Source organism: Lithobates pipiens, unplaced genomic scaffold (assembly GCF_037356315.1).
Source record: "Lithobates pipiens isolate NorthernLeopardFrog02 unplaced genomic scaffold, aLitPip1_a1.2 Scaffold_10, whole genome shotgun sequence".
Lineage (NCBI taxonomy): Eukaryota > Metazoa > Chordata > Amphibia > Anura > Ranidae > Lithobates > Lithobates pipiens.
Window position 1 is genome coordinate 6,867,718 of NW_027507686.1, and position 22,401 is coordinate 6,890,118.

Below are 22,401 nucleotides of genomic sequence, written 5' to 3' on the forward strand. Positions count from 1 at the left end.
GGGCAATCGCAAATAAGACGTCTGACCGGCAGATGGTGTCGCCGCTGAATGTCAGCAAGGCGAGCCATGGCCGTGTAAGATCTTCTGAAATGGGCCGAGATTTTCCTTGCCTGCCGCAAGATGTCCTGGACCCCAGGGTATTTGACAAGGAATCGCTGCACGACCAAGTTTAAGACGTGTGCCATGCACGGCACGTGCGTGATTTTGCCCTGTTTCAATGCGCTAAGCAGATTGGCACCGTTGTCACACACCACTTTACCAACTGTCAAATTGAGCGGTGTTAGCCACTCATCTGCCTGTGAACGCAAAGCTGAAAGGAGTGCCGGGCCAGTGTGGCTCTTTGCTTCCAGGCACAACAGACGCAGCACGGCATGGCAACGTCTCACCTGGCATGTGGAATAGGTTCTGGGGAGCTTGGGCGGTGCAGTGGAAGAGACGCTAGCAGCGGAAAAGGAGGAGGCAGCTGAGGAGGAGAGGGAGGAGGATGGAGTAGGAGGAGGAGAAGAAGAGTCAGGCCTGCATGCAATCCGTGGCGGTAAAACCAAATCTACACGGGTGCCACGGGTTACATGCTTGACGGCCGTCAGAAGGTTCACCCAGTGGGCAGTAAAACTGATATACCTTCCCTGCCCGTGTTTGCTAGACCACGTGTCTGTGGTCAGATGTATCTTGGCACCGACACTGTGTGCCAGAGATACATTCACTTGCCGCTGAACATGGCCATATAGCTCTGGGATGCCCTTCTCTGAGAAATACTTCCTTCCTGGGACCTTCCATTGTGGTGTTCCAATGGCCACAAATTTGCGAAAGGCCTCCGAGTCCACCAGTTTATATGGCAGTAGTTGGCGGGCTATGAGTTCTGACAAGCCAGCCGCCAACCGTTGGGCAAGAGGGTTATCCGGCGTCATCATTTTTTTACGCTCAAACATTAGGCCCACGGAAGCCTGCCTTTTTGCAGAAAAATGTGAGCTTGGCGTGATGGAAGGTGGAGTGGAGGACAATTGTGAGGAGAGAGGAGAAGGAGAAGTAGAAGACGAGGCTGGACGGTGAGAGCCTGCAGTGTGGCTTTGTGTGTTCCGTTGCTCCCACTGGGCTCGGTGATGGCTGCTCATGTGCCTTCTTAAGGCGGTCGTCCCTAGGTGAGTATTGGGCTTACCGCGACTAACGCGTTGACTGCAAAGATTGCAGATGGCAACGCTATTGTCAGCAGCGGACACGTTAAAAAAAGCCCACACTGCGGAGCCATGTGCCGGTGTCCTGGGAGCGCCAGATGTGACCGTACATGGTCGATGACTCGCTCCTGATACATTTGCAGTCTGCTTTGTCCCTGCTGTGCAATGTAAGTCATTGCTGCTTCTCCTCCCTATCTGCTGGTCCATATCTCCCTCTGAACTCCCCTCCTCTTCCTCTCTTGTGGGCACCCACGTGACATCACTAGACACGTCATCATCAACGTCACCTTCCCCACCGCTATAAGTAGAGTAGGCAGCAACACCGGGGACCAACCTCCTCCTTGGGCTGATCTGGGTACTGGCGTCAGACTGCTGAGTAGCGCTTGTTGCTACCTCCTCTTCCTGATCCAATACCAAGAGTGGCTGCGCATCAGAAATGTCCTCTTGATATGGATCGGAAAATAATTCCAGTGACTCAAGCGGAAGGTATGTGGTGGTGGTGGTGGTGGTCGTGTTGTTGGTGGTAGTGTCTTTGGGGGTGCACATAGCAGAGAGTGAAGAAGAGGGTGCAGATCGAGAGGATGAGGAGGGTGCAGAAGAGTAAGGCTGAGCGAGCCACTCAACCAAGTCTGGTGCATCCTTTAAAGTAATTGAACGCACCTTCTGCAACTTCCCACTTTGGCTCAAGCCTGTTGCTCCTGCCCTACCCCTACCACCCCTGCGGAAGGGCCTGCCTCTTCCTCTGCATGTCATTTTTTAAATGACCCTGTGACAAAACTCTTAGTCCCTATACCGCTGAAGGACTGCTGCAGTATAGGTGAGCGGTCAGCAGTGGTGCACGTCAACCCTATCTATTGTGGACCTATAGCGGTCCTTACAGAACAGCAGACTGTACCGCACTCAAGCCTATGTACCGTAGCACCCTATACCAAGTTACCAGTCCTTATAAGAACTTTTGTGGACCAAGCAGGTTGTGTATTAGTGTTTAGCAGACTGTACGTCAGTCCCTATACCGCTGAAGGACTGCTGCAGTATAGGGCAGCGGTCAGCAGTGGTGCACGTCAACCCTATCTATTGTGGACCGATAGCGGTCCTTACAGAACAGCAGACTGTACCGCACTCAAGCCTATGTACCGTAGCACCCTATACCAAGTTACCAGTCCTTATAAGAACTTTTGTGGACCAAGCAGGTTGTGTATTAGTGTTTAGCAGACTGTACGTCAGTCCCTATACCGCTGAAGGACTGCTGCAGTATAGGGCAGCGGTCAGCAGTGGTGCACGTCAACCCTATCTATTGTGGACCGATAGCGGTCCTTACAGAACAGCAGACTGTACCGCACTCAAGCCTATGTACCGTAGCACCCTATACCAAGTTACCAGTCCTTATAAGAACTTTTGTGGAACAAGCAGGTTGTGTGTTAGTGATTAGCAGACTGTACGTCAGTCCCTATACCAATGAAGGACTGCTGCAGTATAGGGCAGCGGTCAGCAGTAGTGCACGGCAACCCTATGTATTGTGGACCGATAGCGGTCCTTACAGAACAGCAGACTGTACCGCACTCAAGCCTATGTACCGTAGCACCCTATACCAAGTTACCAGTCCTTATAAGAACTTTTGTGGACCAAGCAGGTTGTGTATTAGTGTTTAGCAGACTGTACGTCAGTCCCTATACCGCTGAAGGACTGCTGCAGTATAGGGCAGCGGTCAGCAGTGGTGCACGTCAACCCTATCTATTGTGGACCGATAGCGGTCCTTACAGAACAGCAGACTGTACCGCACTCAAGCCTATGTACCGTAGCACCCTATACCAAGTTACCAGTCCTTATAAGAACTTTTGTGGACCAAGCAGGTTGTGTATTAGTGTTTAGCAGACTGTACGTCAGTCCCTATACCGCTGAAGGACTGCTGCAGTATAGGGCAGCGGTCAGCAGTGGTGCACGTCAACCCTATCTATTGTGGACCGATAGCGGTCCTTACAGAACAGCAGACTGTACCGCACTCAAGCCTATGTACCGTAGCACCCTATACCAAGTTACCAGTCCTTATAAGAACTTTTGTGGAACAAGCAGGTTGTGTGTTAGTGATTAGCAGACTGTACGTCAGTCCCTATACCAATGAAGGACTGCTGCAGTATAGGGCAGCGGTCAGCAGTAGTGCACGGCAACCCTATGTATTGTGGACCGATAGCGGTCCTTACAGAACAGCAGACTGTACCGCACTCAAGCCTATGTACCGTAGCACCCTATACCAAGTTACCAGTCCTTATAAGAACTTTTGTGGACCAAGCAGGTTGTGTATTAGTGTTTAGCAGACTGTACGTCAGTCCCTATACCGCTGAAGGACTGCTGCAGTATAGGGCAGCGGTCAGCAGTGGTGCACGTCAACCCTATGTATTGTGGACCGATAGCGGTCCTTACAGAACAGCAGACTGTAACGCACTCAGGCCTATGTACCGTAGCACCCTATACCAAGTTACCAGTCCTTATAAGAACTTTTGTGGACCAAGCAGGTTGTGTGTTAGTGATTAGCAGACTGTACGTCAGTCCCTATACCAATGAAGGACTGCTGCAGTATAGGGCAGCGGTCAGCAGTAGTGCACGGCAACCCTATGTATTGTGGACCGATAGCGGTCCTTACAGAACAGCAGACTGTAACGCACTCAGGCCTATGTACCGTAGCACCCTATACCAAGTTACCAGTCCTTATAAAAACTTTTGTGGACCAAGCAGGTTGTGTGTTAGTGTTTAGCAGACTGTGCGTCAGTCCCTATACCGCTGAAGGACTGCTGCAGTATAGGGCAGCGGTCAGCAGTGGTGCACGTCAACCCTATCTATTGTGGACCGATAGCGGTCCTTACAGAACAGCAGACTGTACCGCACTCAAGCCTATGTACCGTAGCACCCTATACCAAGTTACCAGTCCTTATAAGAACTTTTGTGGACCAAGCAGGTTGTGTATTAGTGTTTAGCAGACTGTACGTCAGTCCCTATACCGCTGAAGGACTGCTGCAGTATAGGGCAGCGGTCAGCAGTGGTGCACGTCAACCCTATGTATTGTGGACCGATAGCGGTCCTTACAGAACAGCAGACTGTAACGCACTCAGGCCTATGTACCGTAGCACCCTATACCAAGTTACCAGTCCTTATAAGAACTTTTGTGGACCAAGCAGGTTGTGTGTTAGTGATTAGCAGACTGTACGTCAGTCCCTATACCAATGAAGGACTGCTGCAGTATAGGGCAGCGGTCAGCAGTAGTGCACGGCAACCCTATGTATTGTGGACCGATAGCGGTCCTTACAGAACAGCAGACTGTACTGCACTCAGGCCTATGTACCGTAGCACCCTATACCAAGTTACCAGTCCTTATAAAAACTTTTGTGGACCAAGCAGGTTGTGTGTTAGTGTTTAGCAGACTGTGCGTCAGTCCCTATACCGCTGAAGGACTGCTGCAGTATAGGGCAGCGGTCAGCAGTAGTGCACGGCAACCCTATGTATTGTGGACCGATAGCGGTCCTTACAGAACAGCAGACTGTAACGCACTCAGGCCTATGTACCGTAGCACCCTATACCAAGTTACCAGTCCTTATAAGAACTTTTGTGGACCAAGCAGGTTGTGTGTTAGTGATTAGCAGACTGTACGTCAGTCCCTATACCAATGAAGGACTGCTGCAGTATAGGGCAGCGGTCAGCAGTAGTGCACGGCAACCCTATGTATTGTGGACCGATAGCGGTCCTTACAGAACAGCAGACTGTACCGCACCCAAGCCTATGTACCGTAGCACCCTAGACAGACCAAGTTACCAGTCCTGATAAAGAGCTTTGTGGAACAAGTGAGTTGTGAATGATTAGCAGACTGCAGCAGAAGGGCAGCAGTCAAGTATAATATTCTTTCTATATTTGGAAGAAAGAATATTATACGTGTACAAGCCTATTACCGTACCACTGATACCAGTCCTGAAAAGAACCTTTGTGGAACTAATAGTAACAGCAAGTCTTTAAAATTATCCTCACTGCCTGACACACTGCTTCCTGCCTGTCCCTATACAAATTGGCAAAAAAGAGTAGGCTGGAACGATTAGCTGGAACAGCTCTTTTGTGGACCTGATAGTAACAGCTAATGATGATGATGATGATGATGATGAAGAAAGACTAATCTGGCTGAGCTGTCCCTAAAATAGCAGCATACAGCGCTCTGTCCCTTTATCTAAACTGACAAAAGAAACTCAGGCTGCTGACCTAACACCTATACCAGTCCTGAAAAGAACTTTTGTGTACCAAATAGCTAGCGTTTTCTCTGTCCCTACTCCACACAGGATCCTTTCCCTACAGTGACAGAAGAAAGAATGTAAAATGGCCACCGGATCGGGTGTATTTATAGGTTAGGGGGAATGTCCAAGTGTCCATGAGCTGTCATGTCTCAATTGGTTGTCCTGTAACACATGATAAACGTGTCACGAAAGGTTAAAGTTCTTGTATACATTAAACACGTAAGTCCGCCGGGGCGAACGACGGAAAAAGGCGTTCGAACCCGCGGACGGCGAAAGTCGGAAATTCGCCGCGAAACGACCGCCGGGCGAACCGTTCGGCCATCACTATAGTGCAGTATGTCTTAAACAACTTGATTTATGAAATAGAACAGAAGATACAAGATACTCACATTTACAAAATGACATTCAGTTTAAAAACCACGAGCACCGAGCGTCACTTCCAATGCCTCTGTGTCCCTGCGCGTGTCGTCACGGTCACGTGACTTCATCAGGGGATATCCTGATAAATCCTTCATCAGGATTTTCCTGTGACTATTGCATACATGCTGTTACCCCACAGCCGTGAGGTAAGAGGCCATCTATTACGATAGTGGACCGCACGGAAGAGGTCATCACTTTTGGGTTATCACCGTGCACTACAAATTTTAATTGGATGCCCGTGCACAGAAGCGGGTGTCACCAGCAAAGAAAAAATCATATTGCACTTTATCTTCCTTTTTTTTTTTTTGCACAGAAGAAAGTCACTTTATTTTTGCTTATTGCACGTTGCACTTTTTTATCTATCACTTTTTCAGAGGATTGTTTATCACTTTTCGGAAGACTTTACTCTTTTTATTTTTATTTATTATCATATCAAGAATTCCATGTGATATGTAGATTACACATTGATATTTGCTCAATCGCACGCTATTGTTTATTTGAATTTATCAGGTGTTTGTATTACACATGCCCTCTAGTATATATTTTAGTAATATCACAGACTGATCTTTTTTTTTTTTTGTCAGCCGGCAAACGTACAAAATCTGCAGGGGGATCAAATACTTTTTTTTTTTTTCCTCACTGTAGTTGAAAAGTAAGCAATAGTGTATTGATCTTCCACCTACTCCAATCAGAAATGCAAGGGTGCAATTTTCCAATTACCAATAATGTTAACCGCTTCAGCCCCGGAAGGCTTTACCACCCTTCCTGACCAGAGCACTTTTTGCGATTCGGCACTGCGTCGCTTTAACCGACAATTGCGCGACGTGGCTCCCAAACAAAATTGATGTGGTTTTTTTTTTCCCCACAAATAGAGCTTTCTTTTGGTGGTATTTGATCACCCCTGCGGGTTTTTATTTTTTGCGCTATAAACAAAACAAAAAAGCGACAATTTTGAAAAAAAAAACATTATTTTTAACATTTTGCTAAAATAAATATCCTCCAAAAAATATATAACATTTTTTTTTTTCTTCAGATTAGGCCGATACGTATTCTTTTACATATTTTTGGTTAAAAAAAAACCGCAATAAGCGTTTACTGGTTTGCACAAAAGTTATAACGTTTACAAAACGGGATAGTTTTATGGCATTTTTATTAATGTTTTTATTTTTATTTTACTAGTAATGGCGGCGATCTGTAATTTTTATCATGGCTTGCGACATTATGGCGGGCACGTCAGACATTTTTGATACATTTTTAGGACCATTGTCATTTATACAGCAATCAGTGCTATAGAAATGCACTGATTCCTGTGTAAATGACATTGGCAGTGAAGGGGGGGCAGGGTAAGGGTTAAAGCGGAGGTCCACCCTAAAGTGGACCTTCCGCTCATTGGAATCCTCCCCCCCCTCCGGCGCCACAATTGGCACCTTTCAGGGGGGAGGGGGGTGCAGGTACCTGTACAGTACAGGTATCTGCACCCACTTCCGGCGTAGATTCTGCAGAAGGTACGCCCCTTTCCGCAGAATCTACGCCCCTTTCCGAAGGTCCCCCCGCTGCCTGCTGGGAAACACACGGATCCCAGAGACAGCGGGGACCATCCTTATTGCGCAGCGCGACTCGTGCATGGGCAGTAGGGAACCGGGAAATGAAGCCGAAAGGCTCCACTTCCTGATTCCCACACCCAAGATGGCGGCGGCAGCACCCGAGAGACGATCGAGAGATCGGCTTCGGGTGCCGACATCGCGGGCGCACTGGGCGGGTAAGTGTCATTATTTTAAAAGTCAGCAGCTGCAGTATTTGTAGCTGCTGGCTTTAAAAAAAAAAAAAAAGGCGGACTCCCGGCGGACTCCCGCTTTAAGTGTGTCCTGGGGCGTGTTTCTAACTGTGAGAGGTGGGCGTGGCTACGTGTGACACGTCACTGATCTCTGCTGTGATCGGGAGACACTGTCACTAGGCAGAATGGGGAGATGCTTGTTTTACATTAGCATCTCCCCGTTAGACGATCGTGAGTATCCCCGCGGCGATCGAGTCCGCGGGACCCGACTCATGGAGGACCCAGCCGGCGCGTGCGTGCGCCACCAGCGGCGCGCACGCGATGGCACGGCAGCAAATTTAAAGGAACGTACAGGTACGCCCATTTGCCTGCCCGTGCCATTCTGCTGACGTATATCGGCGTGCGCCGGGTCGGGAACCGGTTAAAGGACACTTTGCGTTTTTACTGCCTGGTACAGGACGCTCTATCCGGCCAAAGCTACCCATTCATTGATGGATCAAAATTCAGCACGTTTTAAGTAGGGACTGGGTGACACTCGTCTATGCAAACAGAAACCAAGACATAAAAAATAAAGGAAAGATACAATAATGGGGGAAAAGGTCATATAAATATAAAATAATAAAGCTGGAAATACTAAACATAAAGACATCAATGAGTGTAAACAATGGAATTAAATATAAATGAAATATCAATGAAGAAGTATGGAAAGGGAAAGCACAGGACCAGGAATACAGGACAGAGAATTTTCAACAAATATAATAAGAAAAAATAAAAATAAAAATATGAACAAAAATGAGAAAAGTGAACAAATAAAAAAGAAAATAAACTAAACAAAACTAGAATTATATACAGAAAAGTGCAAAATGCAGCATAAACATCACAACTATTACAAACTGCACAGATATATAAAAGTAATCCAAGCGCAGGGTGCTCGGTATGGAAACATACGCTGGGTGTTCAGCATAAGCTTGTGCACGGGGTGTGCCAGGTGTGCCTGGGCAAACTATAATCACTCAGTGCTGGGCAGATTCCCCATTGATGCTTGGCTGCAGAGAAAGAGAGACGGAATCTCTGTCCTCTGTTTAGACCATTGATATTTCACAAAAGCCCCCAATGGGGGTGTGAAAAAATTTTAAAATGAAAAAAAACAAATTAATAGTAAGAATGATATAAAAACATACTGTAATAATAACGAATACAAATGTAAAAAAAGTCATACTAAAAAATAATAAGACATTAATCTCTGCCTTACTGACACTGTCCATTGTCCTACTGCCCTACATACATATGTTTGAGCTTTGTAGTGCACACCCTAATGCAAAAGGCTGCGCTTGCCTATGATTCTCTGTATAGTAGGGTAGGCTGGGTGCTCAGTATAGTAGGGTAGGCTGGGTGCTCAGTATAGTAGGATAGGCTGGGTGCTCAGTATAGAAGGGTAGGCTGGGTGCTCAGTATAGAAGGGTAGGCTGGGTGCTCAGTATAGTAGGGTAGGCTGGGTGCTCAGTATAGTAGGGTAGGCTGGGTGCTCAGTATAGTAGGGTAGGCTGGGTGCTCAGTATATCAGAGTAGGCTGGGTGCCCAGTATAGTAGGGAAGGCTGGATGCTCGGTATAGTAGGGTAGGCTGGGTGCTCAGTATAGTAGGGTAGGCTGGGTGCTCAGTATAGTAGGGTAGGCTGGGTGCTCGGTATAGTAGGGAAGTCTGGGTGCTCGGTTTAGTAGGGTAGGCTGGGTGCTCGGTATAGTAGGGTAGGCTTGGTGCTCGGTATATTAGGGTAGGCTGGGTGCTTGGTATAGTAGGGTAGGCTGGGTGCTCGGTATAGTAGGGTAGGCTGGGTGCTCGGTATAGTAGGGAAGGCTGAGTGCTCAGTATAGAAGGGTAGGCTGGGTGCTCGGTATAGTAGGGAAGGCTGAGTGCTCAGTATAGTAGGGTAGGCTGGGTGCTCGTTATAATAGGGTAGGCTGGGTGCTCGTATAGTAGGGTAGTCTGGGTGCTCGGTATAGTAGGGTAGGCTGGGTGCTCGGTATAGCAGGGTAGGCTGGGTGCTCAGTATAGTAGGGTAGGCTGGGTGCTCGGTATAGTAGGGTAGGCTGGGTGCTTAGTAAAGTAGGGTAGGCTAGTTGCTGGGTGCCAGGCTAGGTTTATTCTGGGTGTTGTGTGTATGTTGGGTAGCCAGTGTATTTTGGATGCCATGCCCATGCTGAGTGATCAAAGTAGATTGAGTGCTGTGTGTATGGTGGGCGCACAGTGAGTTCTGGGTAATGTGTTTATGGTGGGAGCTCTGCTGTGTCCAGGTTGTGTGATCAGTGTAGTTTGTCTGCTGGGTGTATGATGGGTGCTTTAGTGTCAGGCTGGGTGCTGGGTATATGATGGGTGCTGTGCCCAGGTTGGTTGTATGATGGGTGCTGGGTATATAATGGGTGCTGTAGTGCCAGGCTGGGTAAATGATGGGTGCTGGGTATATGATGGGTGCTGTGCCCAGGCTGGTTGTATGATGGGTGCTGGGTATATGATGGGTGCTGTGGTGCCAGGCTGGGTATATGATGGGTGCTGGGTATATGATGGGTGCTGTGGTGCCAGGCTGGGTGCTGGGTATATGATGGGTGCTGTAGTGCCAGGCTGGGTGCTGGGTATATGATGGGTGCTGTAGTGCCAGGCTGGGTGCTGGGTATATGATGGGTGCTGTAGTGCCAGGCTGGGTGCTGGGTATATGATGGGTGCTGTAGTGCCAGGCTGGGTGCTGGGTATATGATGGGTACTGTAGTGCCAGGCTGGGTGCTGGGTATATGATGGGTGCTGTAGTGCCAGGCTGGGTGCTGGGTATATGATGGGTGCTGTAGTGCCAGGCTGGGTGCTGGGTATATGATGGGTGCTGTAGTGCCAGGCTGGGTGCTGGGTATATGATGGGTGCTGTAGTGCCAGGCTGGGTGCTGGGTATATGATGGGTGCTGTAGTGCCAGGCTGGGTGCTGGTTATATGATGGGTGCTGTAGTGGCAGGTTGATGTTGGGTAGGTAGGTGAAGGTGGTCGGTGTCTCCCGAGTGAAGGACGATGCCCCCTCCCCTCCCCCTCCCCCGGTGCTCTCACCTCTCCTCTCCGCTCTCCGCTCACAATGAGTCTCATTCAGACGTGGCTCCGGGTGTCGGGTGGTGGGCGGAGCTCAGTGCCGCCCCCTCTGGGGTCCCGGGCGGTGGAAGGGGGGCCGAGTCACCGGACATCCAACCCTACAACCCTGCGAGCTCAGCCCGACCCCGACCGACACACACCGGAGGACACCGAGGTGTGCACTACAGAGGACGGGTCGGGTGTATACAATGTACAGTAAGGAGGAATTTATAGAGTCACCTTCCATAGAGACACCCATATTGTACAATATACGGGGAGGTGATACTGGGGCACCTCTATATACACAGAGAGGAATAGTGCCCCATCATTGGTATCAGTGGGGGGGGATAGTAAAACCTTGGATTGCGAGTATAATTCGTTACGGAAACATGCCTGTAATCCAAAGCACTCTTATATCAAAGCGAATTTCCCCATAAGAAATAATGGAAACTCAGATGATTCGTTCCACGACCATTCATTTATCAGTCCTTCAGTTTATAGTCCATATAAAAAGATTATAGCGATGTGATTGGTTGTGTAACCATAAAATGTCCATCCACAATTGGAAGCCTCCACAAGGGGATTAGAAGCAAAATCCAGCCGGAGCTCCAGAGTATAAAAGAGAAGAGAGGCACCTCTAAGACCCCTTCCACACTGGGGGGGGGGGGGGTCGCTTTGCAGGCGATATAACGCTAAAAATAGCGCCTGCAAAGCGCCCTTAAAGAGCCGCTGCTGTCTCTCCAATGTGAGAGCACCGAGGGCTTTCACACTGGAGCGGTGCGCTGGCAGGACGCTAAAAAACAAAGTCCTGCTAGCAGCATCTTTGGAGCGGTGAAGGAGCGGTGTATACACCGCTGATTCACCGCTCCTGCCCATTGAAATCAAAGGGGCAGCGCAGCTTTTCCCGCTGGCATAGCGCTGGCATATACCGCCGGCATTTATATATGTTGCTAAATGTTGTACCTTCATTAAATGTAACCACATTGCTACCACATTGCTACACTTAAAGACGCCTCTCTTCTCCTTTACACTCATTTGTGACGTGACGCTACTTGTATATGAAGATATCGCTTGTATATGAAGACATCGCTTGTATATCAAGACATAGCTTGTATATCAAGACATCGCTTGTATATGTAGGCATCGCTTGTATATCAAGACATCGCTTGTATATCAAGGCATCGCTTGTATATGTAGGCATCGCTTGTATATCAAGACATCGCTTGTATATCAAGGCATCGCTTGTATATCAAGACATCGCTTGTATATCAAGACATCGCTTGTATATCAAGACATCGCTTGTATATGAAGACGTCGCTTGTATATGAAGACGTCGCTTGTATATCAAGACATCGCTTGTATATCAAGACATCGCTTGTATATCAAGACATCGCTTGTACATCTAGGCATCGCTTGTATATGAAGACATCGCTTGTACATCTAGGCATCGCTTGTATATCAAGACATCGCTTGTACATCTAGGCATCGCTTGTATATGAAGACATCGCTTGTATATCAAGACATCGCTTGTATATCAAGGCATCGCTTGTATATCAAGACATCGCTTGTACATCTAGGCATCGCTTGTATATCAAGACATCGCTTGTATATCAAGACATCGCTTGTATATCAAGACATCGCTTGTATATCAAGACATCGCTTGTATATCAAGGCATCGCTTGTATATCAAGGCATCGCTTGTATATCAAGGCATAGCTTGTATATCTAGGCATAGCTTGTATATGAAGACATCGCTTGTATATCAAGACATCGCTTGTATATCAAGACATCGCTTGTATATGAAGACATCGCTTGTATATCAAGGCATCGCTTGTATATCAAGACATCGCTTGTATATCAAGACATCGCTTGTATATCAAGACATCATTTGTATATCAAGACATCGCTTGTATATCAAGACATCGCTTGTACATCTAGGCATCCCTTGTATATCAAGACATCGCTTGTATATCAAGACATCATTTGTATATCAAGACATCACTTGTATATCAAGACATCGCTTGTACATCTAGGCATCCCTTGTATATGAAGACATCGCTTGTATATCAAGACATTGCTTGTATATCAAGGCATCGCTTGTATATCAAGGCATAGCTTGTATATCAAGATATCGCTTGTATATCTAGGCATCGCTTGTATATGAAGACATCGCTTGTATGTCAAGACATTGCTTGTATATGAAGACATCGCTTGTATATCAAGGCATCGCTTGTATATCAAGACATCGCTTGTATATCAAGTCAACATGAAATAATTCTGCTTGTCTTGCAAAACGCTGTCAAACCAAGGTTTTACTGTATGGAGTTTTTTGATTGCTGTGATGATAAATTCGGTGTTAAGTGTCACATTCCACAGACAAAATAAAAATAATAAGCAAACTAATAAAAGTTAAATATATGGTGCCATAAACATGAATTATAAAGTGCTGTAGTGCATATAACAGCGACGTTCTAATCAAACGCAGATCATTCCAACATAATTGGTATATAGTCCTTATTAAAGGTATAATGGTGACTTCATAAAAACTGGAAAATAAGGTGTTGCGATTGTCCACACTCAGGCGCTCCCCACCCTCAGGCAATGGCCACTCACCTTAGAGCGCGTGACCTCGCAATTAAGTTCGGTCAGACACGCATATGAATCAAATCAAAGATTATAAGTTAGCTGTGTGGATCCAGACTGCTCCCTGATGGCATTTCAGGTGCTTCCAGCGCACCAAACTATAAAAGCGTTAAGTATAGAATTCCTCGCCAAACGGCTTCCAGACTTGTATGTGTCAGCAGCTTGTACAATTAAGCATGTATCCGAGCTCCTCCACTGTCCTGGCCCCTCCCCTATATGTCCTTGCCCCTCCCCTACATGTCTTGGCCCCCGTCCTACACGCATTTTATGATTCATGTTTGTGGCACCATATAGATAACTTTTATTAATTTCCTTAGTATTTTCATTTTGTCTGTGGAATGTGACACTTAACACATAATTTATCATCACAGCAATGAAACAACTCTATATACAGTTTTGGAATATATTAGCAGCATAGTAGTTTTCTATTTATAAGAATATGCATGCATCATACATACTAGGGGGAGTACAGCCGGGGGAATCAATGGTGGAGAAGGATCTGGGGGAATCAATGGTAGAGAAGGATCTGAGGGAGTTAATGATGAAGATGGATCTGGAGGAATCAGTGGTGGAGAAGGATCTGAGGGAGTTAATGATGAAGACGGATCTGGAGGAATCAGTGGTGGAGAAGGATCTGGGGGAATCAGTGGTGGAGAAGGATCTGGGGGAATCAATGGTGGAGAAGGATCTGGGAGAGTCAATGGTGGAGAAGGGTCTGGAGGAGTCAATGGTGGAGAAGGATCTGGGGGAGTTAATGGTGGAGGAGGATCTGGGGGAATCAGTGGTGGAGAAGGATCTGGGGGAATCAATGGTGGAGAAGGATCTGGGGGAGTTAATGGTGGAGGAGGATCTTGGGGAATTAGTGGTGGAGAAGGATCTGGGGGAATCAATGGTAGAGAAGGATCTGGGGGAGTCAATGGTGGAGAAGGGTCTGGAGGAGTCAGTGGTGGAGAAGGATCTGAGGAGTCAGTGGTGGAGAAGGATCTGGGGGAATCAATGGTGGAGAAGGATCTGGGAGAGTCAATGGTGGAGAAGGGTCTGGAGGAGTCAATGGTGGAGAAGGATCTGGGGGAGTTAATGGTGGAGGTGGATCTGGGGGAATCAGTGGTGGAGAAGGATCTGGGGGGAATCAATGGTGGAGAAGGATCTGGGGGAGTTAATGGTGGAGGAGGATCTGGGGGAATTAGTGGTGGAGAAGGATCTGGGGGAATCAATGGTGGAGAAGGATCTGGTGGAGTCAATGGTGGAGAAGGGTCTGGAGGAGTCAGTGGTGGAGAAGGATCTGAGGAGTCAGTGGTGGAGAAGGATCTGGGGGAATCAATGGTGGAGAAGGATCTGGGGGAGTCAGTGGTGGAGAAGGATCTGGGGGAATCAGTGGTGGAGAAGGATCTGGGGGAATCAATGGTGGAGAAGGATCTGGGGGAATCAGTGGTGGAGAAGGATCTGGGGGAATCAATGGTGGAGAAGGATCTGGGGGAGTCAATGGTGATCTGGGGTTTTTGGTAGTTCATAAGCTCAATAATATAACATGCAATGCCAAGCTGCGGTTTCTAAAGCGAGCAAAGTCCTTTCCTGTATAAGAGAGGTATGGACTCCAGAGAGAGAGATATCATCTGTACAAATCATTAGTAAGACCTCATCTGGAATATGCAGTTCAGTTTTGGGCTCCAGTTCTCAAAAAGGATATCGGGGAACTGGAGAAAGTGCAGAGAAGGGCAACCAAACTGATAATAGGCATGGAGGAGCTCAGCTATGAGGAGAGATTAGAGGAACTGAATTTATTCCCTCTTGAGAAGAGGAGATTAGGGGGGGGGGGGGGGGGGGATATGATCACCATGTATAAATACATAAGGGGTCCATATGGTGAACTTGGTGTTAAGTTTTTCCACCTCAATACCGGGCACTCCCCCCCCCCCCCCTTCTGCCCAGGCCAATTTTCAGCTTTCAGCACTGTTACAATTTGAATGACAATTGCGCGGTCATGCTACACTGTAACCATATGACATTTTTATAATTTTCCTCTCACACATAGAGCTGTCTTTTGGTGGTGTTTAATCACTTCTGAGCTTTTTATTTTTTCCTAAAAAAAAAAATATATATATATATATATATATATATATATATATATATATATATATATATATAAAGACTGCAAATTTAAAAAAACAAAACAAAAAGACCACACATTTTGAAAAAAATTATGTTTTTCTTGGTTTCTGTCAGTACATTTTGTAAATAAGTCATTTTTTTCCTTTACTGATGGGCGCTGAGACGGCACTGAAGAGGTGGCACTTATGGGCACTGATGAAGCAGCACTTATGGGCACTGATCAGGTGGCACTGATGAGGAGGCACGAATATGCCGCACTTATGGGCACTGATATGTGGCACTGATGAGCACTGATAGGCGGCACTGGTGGGCACATGTAGGCGACACTGGTGGGCACAGATAGGTGGCACTGATGGGCATTTATGGGTGGCAGTGATAGACAGCAGTGATGGGCATTGATGGGCAGCACTGATAGCCAGTACTAATTGGCAATAACTAATGACCACTGATTGCTGGCACTTGTGGGCACTGATTGCTGGCAGTGGTGGGCACTTATTGCTGGCACGGTGGGGGCTTTATTGTAATCAGGGCACTGATGATCAGTGCCCTGATTACACACCTAGATGTCCTCTGCGAGGAGATGCCACTGATCAGCTCTCCTCTCCTCACTCTCTGTCAGTGTAAGGCGAGGAGCGCCGATTACCGACATCTCCGTGTATACACAGGCGAGTGGACACAGCCGATCACATGGTGAAAGAGCTGCGGCCACGGCTCTTTACAGAGGATGGGGTCGCACCATGTCCTACCAACATGGCGCGGCCGCGATTGCCGTGCTGTGTGCCCCCCGCGGGCGCTCGAGTGCAGCAGTTCTGAGAAGCCGTCATATGACATCCACCCAGAACGAGAGCTGCACTGCCACCGGCTGCTCTCCAGAGTCTTAGCCAGGGACATGGTGTGCACTGCTTCGAAATTCCCACCTACACGCCGGGGGTTTGTGGGTGGGCACAGAGGGACATGGGGAGGAGGTGGGGGAGCTCTAGCCTCCCCTCCTCTTACATTCTGTAGATCAGGTGGGCGACCTGGCGGACAGGTGTGCAGGTGGGGGGCTGTGCTGGCTGGGCACTGAGCTAGTCATAGCTACAGTGCGGCGCCCACTGACAGGTGGAGTCAAGTTCCGGAACTTGCTCTGGCACTGGGCTCTGCTGCGGGATTCAGCCCAGATTAGTGGGATTTACTTGGGGCGGTCACGGCGAATCCAGGACGATTGTGAGGTATGGGTGAGTATAGATGTTTTTTTTTCCCTAATTCTGTACTTCTCCTTTAGCCCCTTTCCACCTGTAGAATGTCATATGATGTCCTGGACTTTCAGTGGTTGTACTGGGATGATGGGTACAGCCAGTTACGTGGAGCTGGGATGGGATCGGGGGAATGGATGGAGCCAGGATGAAATCAGGGGGTGGTAGATGGAGCCGGCGTGGGATCAGGTGGGGGGGGGGGGGGTAGTTGGAGCCAGGATGTGATTGGGGGAGGTGGATGGAGCAGGGATGGGATCAGGGGTGGATGGAGCAGTGATGGGATCAAGGGCGTGGATGGAGCCAACATGGGATCAGGGGGTGAATGGAGATGGGATGAGATCAGGGGGAGGTGGATCAAGCTGGAAATGGATGAGGGGGGTGGATGGAGGAGGGATGGGATCAGGGGGAGGATGGAGATAGGATTGAATCGGGGGTGGATGGAGCCTGTATGGGATGGGGGAGGTGGATGGAGCAGGGATGAGATCAGGTCAGATGGACCCGGGATGGGATTCTTTGATTTTGGGGGGTAGAGAATATGTGCTAGGGGGTGCTTTGGAAGGGGAGAGGAATTGTGCAGGGGGTGGTCAAACTTCAAATCAACCCCCCTCCTACTTCTTGTACAAGTCCTCTCTAACCCCAAAAAGTACCCCCCTAGCACCTATCCTCTAACTCCCCCCCCCAAATCACTCCTGGCAGCATATTTGTTACCTGCCAATGCCCCCCCCCCCATCACCATGTCCCCCTCCTCTACATAATACTCCTGTTATTACATACTTCAGGGCAGGTGCTGTAGCGTGGTGTCCCTCTTCCTCAGCTCTTTCCCCCAGCCTGTGCACTTGAAACAGAGCCGAGGAGGAGGCGGCTGTAGTCCGGTCTGCAGTGAGTGCAGCCAGTGGGGATAGAGAAGTGATTGCGGCCGTGGTGTGTGGGGGTATGATGGACGATCGGAGAGGATCCTGGAAGGGAATCCTCTCAATGCAGTGTCGGTGCCAGTCTGAGGCGAGCCTGGCGTCACCCTCTGGCGGGCCCACCCCCATAGCAATGCCACTGGGTGCAGCTACAGGCCTCATCTTGGCATCTTTTCTTTCAGCCAGGGATTCCCTGTCATGATAGGGGAGAGATGTGGGGTCTATATGATGTCTGCCCATTCTCGCTGCACGTGGGCACCCCCAGAGGCGTACAGTGCGGCAATCTGGGATGAGGCGTGTCATCCTCGAGTCCTGACCTCAACCCAAAGAACACCTTTGGGATAAATTCGAGTGGAGACTGCGAGCCAGGCCAGTCAAGTTCCTCCACCCCAAACTCGCTCATCCATGTCTTTCTGGACCTTGCTTTGTGCACTGGTGGGCAGTCATGTTGGAACAGGAAGGGGCCGTCCCCAAACTGTTCCCACAAAGTTGGGAACATGAAATTGTCCAAAATGTCTTGGTATGCTGATGCCTTAGGAGTTCCCTTCACTGGAACTAAGGGGCCAAGCCCAACCCCTGAAAAACAAAACCCGCACCATAATCCCCCCTCCACCAAATGGTTTGGACCAGTGCACAAAGCAAGGTCCATAAAGAAATGATGGATGAGTGAGTTTGGGGTAAGGGAACTTGGCTGGCCTGCACAGAGTCCTGACCTCAACCCCATAGACACCCTCCTAAACCTTGTGGACAGACTTGTTCCCAGAAGAGTTGAAGCTGTTATAGCTGCAAAGGGCGGCCCAACTCAATATTGAACCCTACGGACTAATGGCGCGTACACACGATCGCACATTTCCGACAACAAAACCCACGTTTTTGTTTTTTTTTCCGACGGATGTTGGCTCAAACTTGTCTTGCATACACACGGTCACACAAATGTTGTCAGAAATTCCGAACGTCAAGAACGCGACGAACGTACGACGAGCCGAGAAAATTGAAGTTCAATAGCCGGTGCGGCTCTTCTGCTCGGATTCCCGAGCATGCCTGGAATTGTGTGCGTCAGAATTGTGTACACGCGATCGGAATTTCCGAAGACGGATTTTGATTGTCGGAAAATTTAAGATCCAGATCTAAAATTTTGTCTGGCGGAAATTCCAACGGAAAATGTCCACTGGGGCCTACACACGGTCAGAATTTCCGGCAACAAGCCCCCCCCCCCCCCCCCCCCATTCGCATTCTGACCGGCTCGCAGTCTCCGCTCTATTTCATCCCAAAGGTGTTCTTTGGATTGTGGCCAGGACTCTGTGCATCGAGGATGACACGCCTCATCCCAGATTGCAGCGATGTGTGGGGGGCGCCCACGTGCAGCGCGTACGCGGCATTAGACTGGGACGCCATTAAAGTTCATATAAAGGCAGTTGTCCCAATATAGTGTAGCTTACCAATCATTAGATGTGGTGACTGCATTTGTTTTCTTTCATTAGGTTCTTTTTTAATCTGATTTCCCTCTGCTGCTCAGTTTCCTGTTTTTACCCCCCCCCCCCCACCACTCGAATGTCTGTGTGAACAAGCCCTTTAAGATGGGAAGCCGTTGTTCCAAAGACAGTTTTGCTCTTCCAGTTTCATTTTCCCCTTTAAAACATTGTTGCTGCTAATATTGTAATAGCTACTTTGTATTCTGTGCAGGCGTCGTTGCAGTGAGCGGTCATTTCCATGACAATGGTTTTCTCCGCTCCGGCCAAACATTTCAATACAAGTCCCCCCGGTACAGAGAGAGCACCACCCGTGTTTCGAGCGCGGGGTGACCTTTCTCACAGTCACTCCAATTTTTCAGCACGATCCATCTATTACATCCACATTACCATCGAGGTGAATGCAAAAAAAAAAAAAAAAAGATTTTCCCCTTTTTAGGGGTTATCACAAATACATTTTTGTTCTAAAGTCATGAAAAAAAAAACCAGCAGTAATTTATGGCTCTTTGCATGTGGGCCGGGTTCACACATGTCCGGCTGCGGTTTGTAGTCCGGGGGGTCCGGGCTCCGGTGCCCTTCTGTTCGCAGGTGTGATTCAGGTGCACATTTCCCCCCCCCCCCCCGGAATTCGCACCCCGATCCGGACCCATAAAAACGCACCGCTGCCGCCCCTCCCCCGGACAGGTGTGAACCGGTTCCATGGAGAGCTGTTCGCATTCACATGCTATTGCAAACGCGAGTAAAAACACAGCCAATCTCGCATATATGTGAACCCAGCCTAATGCCGCGTACACGCGAGCGGGTTTTCTGTTGGAAAAATCTTGGATGTTTTTTTCCGACGGAATTCCGCTCAAGCTTGGCTTGCATACACACGGGTCACACAAAAGTTCTCTGGACTGTCGACCGCGGTGACGTACAACACCACGACGAGCCGAGAAAATGAAGTTCAATGCTTCCGAGCATGCGTGGAATTGTTTCCGAGCATGCGTCAAATTGTTTCCGAGCATGCGTAGAATTGTTTCCGAGCATGCGTCAAAATTGTTTCCGAGCATGCCTTGAATTGTTTCCGAGCATGCGTCGAATTGTTTCCGAGCATGCCTCGAATTGTTTTCTGAGCATGCGTCAAAATTGTTTCCGAGCATACGTCAAATTGTTTCCGAGCATGCCTTGAATTGTTTCCAAGCATGTGTCGAATTGTTTCCGAGCATGCCTCGAATTGTTTCCGAGCATGCCTCGAATTGTTTCCGAGCATGCCTCGAATTGTTTCCGAGCATGAGTCCAATTGTTTCCGAGCATGCCTCGAATTGTTTCCGAGCATGCCTCGAATTGTTTCCGAGCATGCCTCGAATTGTTTCCGAGCATGTGTCAAAATTGTTTCCGAGCATGCCTTGAATTGTTTCCCAGCATGTGTCGAATTGTTTCCGAGCATGCGTCGGATAGTTTCTGAGCATGCGTCGAATTGTTTCCAAGCATGTCTCAAATTGTTTCCGAGCATGCGTCAAAATTGTTTCCGAGCATGCCTTAAATTGTTTCCGAGCATGCGTCGAATTGTTTCCAAACATGCCTCGAATTGTTTCCGAGCATGCCTCGAATTGTTTCCGAGCATGAGTCCAATTGTTTCCGAGCATGCCTCGAATTGTTTCCGAGCATGCCTCGAATTGTTTCCGAGCATGCCTCGAATTGTTTCCGAGCATGTGTCAAAATTGTTTCCGAGCATGCCTTGAATTGTTTCCCAGCATGTGTCGAATTGTTTCCGAGCATGCGTCGGATAGTTTCTGAGCATGCGTCGAATTGTTTCCAAGCATGTCTCAAATTGTTTCCGAGCATGCGTCAAAATTGTTTCCGAGCATGCCTTAAATTGTTTCCGAGCATGCGTCGAATTGTTTCCAAACATGCCTCGAATTGTTTCCGAGCATGCCTCGAATTGTTTCCGAGCATGCGTCAAAATTGTTTCCGAGCATGCCTTGAATTGTTTCCGAGCATGCGTCGGATTGTTTCTGAGCATGCGTCGAATTGTTTCCGAGCATGCCTCGAATTGTTTCCAAGCATGCCTTGAATTGTTTCCGAGCATGCCTCGAATTGTTTTCGGAGCATGCGTCAAAATTGTTTCCGAGCATACGTCAAATTGTTTCCGAGCATGCCTTGAATTGTTTCCGAGCATGTGTCGAATTGTTTCCGAGCATGCCTTGAATTGTTTCCGAGCATGCGTCGGATTGTTTCTGAGCATGCGTCGAATTGTTTCCGAGCATGCCTCGAATTGTTTCCGAGCATGCGTCAAATTGTTTCCGAGCATGCCTCGAATTGTTTCCGAGTATGCCTCGAATTGTATCTGAGCATACATCGGATTGTTTCCGAGCATGCCTCGAATTGTTTCCGAGCATGCCTCGAATTGTTTCCGAGCATGCGTCGGATTGTTTCTGAGCATGCCTTGAATTGTTTCCGAGCATGCCTCGAATTGTTTCCGAGCATGCGTCAAATTGTTTCCGAGCATGCCTCGAATTGTTTCCGAGCATGCGTCAAATTGTTTCCGAGCATGCCTCGAATTGTATCTGAGCATACGTCGAATTGTTTCCGAGCATGCCTCGAATTGTTTCCGAGCATGCGTCAAATTGTTTCCGAGCATGCCTCGAATTGTATCTGAGCATACGTCGAATTGTTTCCGAGCATACAACGAATTGTTTCCGAGCATGCGTCGAATTGTATCTGAGCATACGTCGAATTGTTTCCGAGCATACAACGAATTGTTTCCGAGCATGCGTCGAATTGTATCTGAGCATACGTCGAATTGTATCTGAGCATGCGTCGAATTGTATCTGAGCATACGTCGAATTGTTTCCGAGCATACAACGAATTGTTTCCGAGTATGCCTCGAATTGTATCTGAGCATACGTCGAATTGTTTCCGAGCATGCCTCGAATTGTATCTAGTGACAATCAGCAATGTGTGGCAGGCTACATGGCAAGTGGCAATCCGCAATGTGTGGCAGGCGACGTGGCAAGTGACACCCTCAGGGCTCCCACTGATTCTGCATTATGGTGAGTTGAACCATTTAATTTTACATTACAATGTAATAATAGAAATAATGCGCTTCAATCATCCTGACACCATAACAACCATGGTGCCGTAATGATTGAAGCGCCAATACCAGCCATTTCCCATATAAATTGCCCCCAAAAAACATATTTTTAGCAGTGCCCCTCCCGAGACTGGACTCTGGATCTGCCCCACTGTTTAGCTTCCAACCAGCAGTCTGGAAATTTCAGATGTCCTCTACACGAGGTTATTTATATTTTTCACTC

General features: G+C 48.2%; 1 protein-coding gene across 1 annotated transcript in view; it reads right to left on the reverse strand.

Annotated features, from left to right (window-relative positions):
- Window positions 1-10,893, reverse strand: part of LOC143927314 (carbohydrate sulfotransferase 5-like) — a 52,633-nt gene extending 41,740 nt beyond the window's left edge. The window contains exon 1 of the mRNA XM_077451323.1: window positions 10,721-10,893. The gene's annotated coding sequence lies outside the window, so the exon portion shown is untranslated. The remainder of the gene's footprint in view (window positions 1-10,720) is intronic.
- Between the last annotated feature and the right edge of the window lie 11,508 nt (window positions 10,894-22,401).